General features: G+C 38.5%; 1 pseudogene; it reads right to left on the bottom strand.

The window, feature by feature from the left end:
- Positions 1–6,695: 6,695 nt before the first annotated feature.
- LOC101559804 lies at positions 6,696–7,175 on the bottom strand (annotated as a pseudogene).
- Between the last annotated feature and the right edge of the window lie 1,097 nt (positions 7,176–8,272).

The following is an 8,272-nucleotide window of genomic DNA, read 5'->3' as shown; positions in this document are numbered from 1 at the left end:
ATAAAATTGTTATATCTTCCTCTTGCAGTTTTCCCTTTAACAATTATTTAGTGACCTTCTTTTATCTGTCTTAGTCATGTTTGGTTTGAGGTTGATATTGTCAGTTGCCAGAATAGCTACCCCTGTTTTAGTCACTTAGTTTTTGAACTTCACATTCTTAGCAACTAGAATAGCTACTCCTGCTTTTTCTGGGTTCCTCTTGCATGGAGTATTGTTTTCCACTCTTTGACACTCAGTCTACTAGTTTCTTTTTTGAGTTAAATGTATTTCTCTGTGAAGCATTTTGTTGGATTTTGTTTCTTGATCTACTCTGCCAGTCTATTTGTTTTGATTGGTGAATTGAAGCTATTTACATTGATTGTTATAACTGATATATATGGGCTTATCTTTGTCACGTATTTTTCCTACTGTGGGATCCCTACATTCTCTGCTTCATTGTTTGCTCTGATTGGTGGTTCTCTTTTGTTGTTCTTGAAGACGTGATTCTCTTTTTCTAAAATATCAGTCAGTAGGGTTGCTACAATATCTTTGTAGGGTTGCTTTTGTTGCTACGAATTTCTTCAGTTGTTCTTTGTCATAGAAGTAACTTTCCATTAAATTTGATAGATACTTTTGCAGGGAACATCAGTCTGGGTTGGAAGTTGTTTTCTTTCAGGACTTGAAAGCTCTCCTTGATTTGATGGTCTGTGTTGAGAAATCTGCTGTGATTCAGATGGGCTTTCTATTATAGGTGATCTCTTTCTTTCTTTCTTTCTTTCTTTCTTTCTTTCTTTCTTTCTTTCTTTCTTTCTTTCTTTCTTTCTTTCTTTCTTTTTAACTGGGGATTGACTTCAGGACCTTGTGCTTGCCAGGCAAGCGCTTATTCTACTGAGCTATCTCCTCAGCCCTTTCTTTCTTCTCTTTAACAGCTTTTAATACTCTGTTCTTGTGTTGAACTTCTGAGATCTTGATTATTATGGTCTGTCGGAACATTTATTTTGATTATGGTCAGCTGGAGTTTTATATGCCTCACTTAATTGTATGTTAGATTCTTTCCTCATGCTTGGGAAATTCTCTGCTACTACTTCTGCAAAGAATATTTGGTCCAGGGTCTGACTATGCAGCTCAGACTTGTAGTGATCCTTCTGTTTTCAGCCTCATCAGCTCTGGGATTATTGGCATCCACCACCATACATGGACTCAGTGGCTGGCTCAGTGTGCCCAGGGGTGGTACTGATGCAGCATTTGTGTGGGGGATTGGTCCCTGTGCTTGCCTAAGCAAGTACTTTCTGTGCTGAGCTATCTTGCCTGCCCTACCTATTAGTCTTATATTATTCTTCTTGGCATCATCTTTTGGCTACTGAATTGTTATTTCCTGGTTCCTTGTTATTTTTAAGAGGTCTTTCCTTTTGCATTCACTAGCTGCAATGTTATCTTCAAGATCTGAAATTCTATCTTCTGTTTCATTCAAGCAATTTTGCCAACTCTCAGTGAAATTCTTAATGTCCAGGATATCTGTTTGAATCTCTTTTATGCATTCTAATTATTTCTTGTATTGTTCCTTCAATGTTTCTATCATTTTCCTATTTCCTTCTATATTTTCCTGTCTTCCTTAGATACATCCACAATACATCCTTAGATGTATTGTGCAATCCTTTCATGATTGCTGTTATTTTATTTTTTACCTGAGAGATTATTTCTGATCTGACCCTCCATAGTCTGATGGGTTTGTTTCTTTGTTTTAGTTGTTATCATCACAGAAATTTGAGGTGTGTGACTCACAAGTTTTTCTAGGACCTCGTCTCCTGGACTTGTTTTTGCATGGCCTCAAGGTCTGATATTTCCTTTGGTTCCTTTCTTTTGTGATTTTTCAAGCTTCCAATGTTGTTTTGACTCTGCAGTGATGGTAGGCTTGTTGGGTGTGGATGAGCAAGACTCAGGAGAATGGGAGGGCTTGGTAGGCTCACCAAAACTCCTGCTGTGTGGAGTTTAATGTGGTTTCCACCTCTATGAAGGGGAGGGCCAAGCCACAGCTCAAGAAAGATTTGATGATGATGAGTGCAGGCCGAAGTCCTGCAAAGCTCTCTTGATGGTAGTTTGGTGCAGGGTAGGGCACACCCAGACTCCCTCAGGTCCTTGTGGCATTTTCTATGCACCTGGTTTCAGGTCCCTGTGGAAGTCTTCCTGGCTGATGGTAGATGGCAAGGGATCAGCTAACCTCTGGCAGGGTGAGGGGATTGAGGCAAAGCTCGCCAAGTGCCCTTGGAAGTTCTCCCAGTTATGGTGGATGCCTGGATCTCAGCCACAGTCTACCAACGGTGGTGGGCCAGAGAGGCACACTGTGTTCTCCTGCAAGTCTTCTAGGTGAGGATGAGTGACTGGAACTCAGGAGAACTCTGGCTATGGTGGTGGTGGTTGAGGCAGGGCTGGCCCCACCAGGTCTCCCCAGAAGTCTTCCAGGTGAAGATGGGCAGATAGGATTTGAAGCTTCTTATGCATCATCTCACTTAATCCTCTAAATCACTGCAGGACTATTATTATTCTCATCTCAGAGATGAGGAAACCATGACTCACAGTTAAGTAACCTGACCACAGACACATTCCAGCCAGTAAGCAGCAGAACCACGATTCAGTCTCAAACTCCAATGCCAGACCTCAAACCATTTACCACACTCTTACAGCCTTTTTCCAAATGAAATTAGGAAAGTCATCAGAGCTAGGCTTTTCTTAAAGAATGGAATAGAGTAGTGTTTCTACCCCACTCATGTGGGAAACCTATGCTCTAAATTTTTGCAGCTTTGCTTTATCTATCTTAAAGAAATAACTTCTTATTTCTCTTCCTAAGGAGTAAGGCCAACTTACTTTATACTATAAATAACCAACACTTAGACAAAAGAATCTTAAGAAAGAGCTTCCTTGCTCCTTGACATAATAGGATGTATAGGGACAGGAATGTCTGGGAAATCTTAGTTCATATATGTTCATGGTGCTTCTGTGTGTATCAGTTTAGGTAACAAAAAGAACAAACAGAACAACTTTTGTGTAATTTGTATGATTATAAGAGGGGACTTAATGTGCTGGCTTAAACAATAAGAAGCTGAATAGTCCATCTGTAGGCTTGAGAGTCAGGGAAACCAGTAGCTACTTGGCAATAGAAGCTGAAAGTCTTAGGATAAGATGGAACACTAATGTAGCCCCAGTCTGTGGTGAAGACTGGGAAGCCTCCTGCAGGGGCATTAGTATGAGCCATGAACAAAGGCTAAAGAATTTGGAGTTGGAAGCTGTTGGCAGGCAACCCAAGAAAAATACACCTGCTTGGGAGATGCTGACCGGGGGTTTGTGTATGCCTCCTCCTTTTTTCTGCTTTTTCATTCTATCCAGACCCACACACTATTAGGTGGTGCTGCCTATATGCAGGGTCAGACTCTTCCAATCAATTTATTCACCCACACCCCTTGGAAACACCTGAACAGAAACACTGAGCAGTGTGTTACCAATTTCTCAGGTGTTCCTCAGTCCAATCAAATTGACAACCAACATTAATTATCACACTGTCTCTCCCTTCTGTCATCTCACTCTATTATACTTCATGACTACAAAATTGTGACAGCACCTCCCAGCACTAAACACAGCCTGAAGATGTCCAGGGAAGAATTGGAGTATTTCTCTCATATAGCTGGTAGGGAGGAAAACCTTCACTAGAACTTTTTCAACAACTTTCTGCAGGGCTTTAAGCACCTTCCTATATAAATACTAATCACTGGCAAAGGGGATGAAATTGTCATGGGAAACCTAAATTAGAAAATGACTTACCTTTCCTCCTCATGAGGAAACAACGTCTAAAAGGAAACTGGAGGGGAAGAAAATGAGAATGCATAGGAAAAGAGTGAGGAGTCAGAGAAGATGGATATTGAGCAAGTCAGAAAGGTTCTTGTCAGGCCAGGTGGAGGAAATAAGATACTTCCAGATTATTCTGTATCCTGCCTATTTTTTTTTCTATAAAGTTAATTATAGAAATAAGTGATACTCATTGTGTCTGATTTCCACTTTAATTGCTCAGTGAGCCTGCATGGATGTGTTTCTGTGAACTCTTTATAAACAAAGTGGTACCCAATAGTCTTAGGGTTTCTCTTACTCCTAGATAAATACCTCCCACTTGGTATTTGCCCACCAAAGTGCTGTTAAAGAACACCAAAAAAAGTGCACAAAAGTGAAAACAAATGATGCCACCACTTAGTTACATGCTGATCATCTAATCATATCCATCCTCCACCACCTATATCTTCATTTTGACCAAAAATAACAAGCAACTCCAGTCTATTTCTTTTTTTATTTTCATTTTCAATATGCAAGCATTACCTGGAATAATTAATTTTTATTTTGTGGGAAAAAATAAAATTAAATTTCATAACAAAATAATGGGGAAAAGGCCAGGAATGATGGTGCACTCCTGCAATGCCAGCACTCAGGAGGCTGAGGCAGAGAATCATTGTGAGTTTGAGACCAGTATCAGCTACAAAGTGAGCTCAAGGTGAGGCTGAACTACGTAGCAAGACTGTCTCAAAAAGACAAAAGAAAATATTAGTCGTTAATCCTTTGAATATGATCATCTTTAAAGTGGTTAAATAGACTATAAGATATGGGTATACAATATGTCCAAACAATATTAGCACAAATTTTTCTTTGCAATAACTAAGTGAAACTAGTAATATAACTCTCGTGTTTTATTTTTTCCTTTTCCCTTCCTTCATTTCCTCTTTTTCCATCCTAGTTCCTTTTGTCTTTTGAATAATTTCTTCCCATTTCATAATATACATTGTGCATTTTGGACCTTATTTACTCTTTCACTTCTTCACACCAGGGAGACAATATGATACTTACAAATGTGCTTTTGACTAATTTCCCTTATAAGTATCATTTCTAGCTACATCTATTTACCTGTAAAATCTCAAGTTTATCCTCTTCATAGCTGTGTAGTATTCCCGTGCATGAAAAGATCCATCATTTTTATCCATTCCTCAGTTGATGGGCATTTGGCTTGTTTCCAAGACTTAGCTCTTTCTAATTGTGCAGCTATAATCCTGGGTGCCTATGTGTCACTGTGGTATTACATTTTTAATTCTTCTGGGAAGATAACCAGAAGTGGAATAGCTGGGTCAAATGGGACCACTAATCCTAGTTTTTGAGCAATCTCCATGTTGATTTCCATAGTTGTTTCACCAGTCTGACTCCCTCCACTTGTGGAGAAGTGTTCCTTTTTCTTCTAGTCCCTGTAACATTTGTTATTGATTTTTTTGATGGTGTCTATTCTTTCTAGAGTGAGATAGAATGTCAGTGCTGCTCTAATTTGCAATTCTCCGTGATGTTGAATATTTCTTCATATAATTCTTTGCCATTTATATTTCTTCATCTGATGAAGATGACCATTTTATGGTGAATCTTGGAATTTGAGAGGCCTTATTTTTTCAATGTTTTATACACTCTTGAAATAAGTCATTTATCTGAGAGACAACTGACTAAATGTTTCCTGCTCTGGGTTGCCTTTTCAGTCTGTTGGTGATTTCTTTTATTGTAAAAAAGCCTTTTAATAAGATGAAATACACATTGTTGGGTTTTTTTTAGTATATCCCATGTGGTCTGGATTTTTTTCGTGAAGTCTCTGTCTGCCTATATTTATCAAGATTTCTAATTCCTCTTCCAGTAGATGTAGCGCTTCTGTTTTCATATTTTGATCTTTGACCCATTTTACTTTAGTTTAGTACATGTTTTTTTTATGTTGTACAACTTTTTATTTTTTTAAAAAAAATTCTTTTTACAGAATACACTTTCTCATTAGCAATTCACGCAGTTGGAAAGTTATTTATTACTTACAGGTTTTCATTTGTGGACTGATCATTCTAGAGCAAACAAAACACATTTGAGAATGAATTTGGTATCGGAAGTATTCTGATTCATCTACAAGAAGGTCTCTTCCCTAAGTGGGTCTCTAAATGCAGAAGCTCCCCAAGCTTTTCTTCCTGGGATTCAGACATCTGTAATATGAAATATCAGCATTTAGTAATTTCACAGTCTCTCTAGAGTGCAGAGTAATTATCATTATCTTGTACCAACTGAATAGTCAGGGACATTTCCAAAGATTAAACATTAGCTGATTTTCTGAAAAGTGTTTACTCATGAATTAACAGTCTTTCCCTTTGTCTATTATTCCCAGAAAAAATGTGAAAGTATGGTCATGTATTATTCCCAGGAAAAATATATAAGTATGGCCATGAATTGATAGTAACAAAGCTGAATTCTCTTTATTCCTCGAATGCCTTCAGGGCACTTTTGGCCAGCGGGAGAGGTGTGAGGTTCGAACTCCAGCAAACTGAGGCTGACAGCTTTTGTGGAAGCAGCCACTTAAAGGCCTGAGCTAGGGCCAGGCCCCCCTGAATTCTCTTTAAAAGATAAATTAAAAGGCAAAAGCTCATATGTAATGTTTAATTATACTCTCAGTCTTGTGAGCTGGGTGGAAGACCCATTAACTCACCGAAATACAGAATTCAGTCTCACTATTTCTTGGAGAGAATTCCTCTCAAACTTTTCCCTTGACCTTAAATGCTACAAATGACCATCTCACAAGGCCGGTGGAACTTTTGCTTACTGTGAGCTGAATGGCATGACAAAGCAGAGGCAAAGAGGCCTACAGTAATCCTTAAGGTATTAAGTCCAAAAGATCAGAGCTTCCACAGCATGGCAACAGCTTTGCAAATGCCCATGTCCTGATAGTTGAAGTAACAAAACCCAGCAAAGGTTAAAGCCGAGAGTGTCAAAAGGCCTGCCTGGGCAGCTTTCTGAGATGTAGCTCCGTGAATGTAGTCTGTCACAACTTGTCCAAGGCCCCAGTGACTGTGGAGAGTGAGGGCTGCAGCCAAGGAGTAGTCCACTGCAGAACAAGGATTTAAATATGCAGCAGGAAGCAGGCCCAGGAACAAAACACTGATTACTCTTTCACTAGTTCAGTGGACAGACGCAGCCTTGGAACCAGCATGGCAGCTTGGCAACAGGTGAATGTGCTGGGCTCCATACCATCCTGAGGAGAGTGGGTCTTGGAGAAATGCTGTGACATGAGCACCTTTTACCACTGGAGTCTGAAGAAACAGGCCTCGGGATCCCTGGGCCCTGCAGAGGAAACTCAGCCTCCAGATAGTCTCCATCTTGTTTTTGAAGCCTCAAGGTCACCCCTTTAGTTCAGTACATGTTGATAGACATGGCTCTAGTTTTAGTCTTCAGCATGTGAAAAGTCAAATTTTCCAGCACCATTTATAAAGAGGCTATCTTTCTTCCAATGAATAGGTTTGGCCCCTTTGTCAAACATAAGGTGGCTGAGTATATTTGTAGTTTTGTCTGTATCTTCTAATATATTCCACTGATCCTCAAATCTGTTTTTTAAAATTTGTTTGTTTGTTTTTATTTGCCAGTACCAGCCTGTTCTTATCACAGTAGCTTTGTAGTTAAGATCAAGTTAGGGATCGTGTGCGCCCTGCCTTGCCTTTGTTGCCCAGAATAGCTTTTGATATTCTAGGTCTCTTATGTTTCCAAATGAATTTTAACAATAGTTTTTTTATAGTTTTGTGAAGAATGCTAATGATGTTTTGATCAGGATGGCAAAAAATCTATGTAACAATTTTGGAAGAATGGCTATTTTTATCATGTTCATTCTTCCTATTCAGGAATAAGGGAGATTTTCCCATTTTTTGTTGTCTTCTTTGATCTCCTTTTCCAGAGAATTGTAACTTTCAATGTATAGATCTTCTTGCAAATTATCATTACTTCCTTTGTTAAATTGATTCCTAAGTATTTCACTTTTTTGTATGTTATTGTGAAGCATGTCGTTTCCCTAATTTCTCTAGGTGAATTTTTGTTTGTGTTCAGGAAGGCTATTGATTTTTGAATAGTAAATTTTTATCCAGATACATTACTAAATTTGATCTTAGATCTATGAATTTTTTGGTGGAGTACTTGGGGGTCACGTCATTTGCAAATAATGATAATTTAACCTCTTTGTTTTTCTATCCTTATTTCCTTTTTTCCCCTTTTATTTAATTGCTCTGGCAAATGCTTCCAGAATGATATTAAATAGGAGTGGTGAGAATGGACATCTTTGTCTTATTCCTGATTTTATAAATAAAGTTTTCAATTTTTGGCCACTTAATATGATGCTGGTTATTGGTTTTTCTCAGATGACTTTTATCAGATTAAGATAAAGACCATCTATTGAAAATTTTATTTAAGGTTTTATAATGAATAAGTG

This window comes from Octodon degus, unplaced genomic scaffold (assembly GCF_000260255.1).
Source record: "Octodon degus isolate 3935 unplaced genomic scaffold, OctDeg1.0 scaffold00253, whole genome shotgun sequence".
NCBI classification, from domain to species: domain Eukaryota; kingdom Metazoa; phylum Chordata; class Mammalia; order Rodentia; family Octodontidae; genus Octodon; species Octodon degus.
Note: the sequence above shows the minus strand (reverse complement) of the source record. Positions and strands in the feature narration are given on the sequence as shown.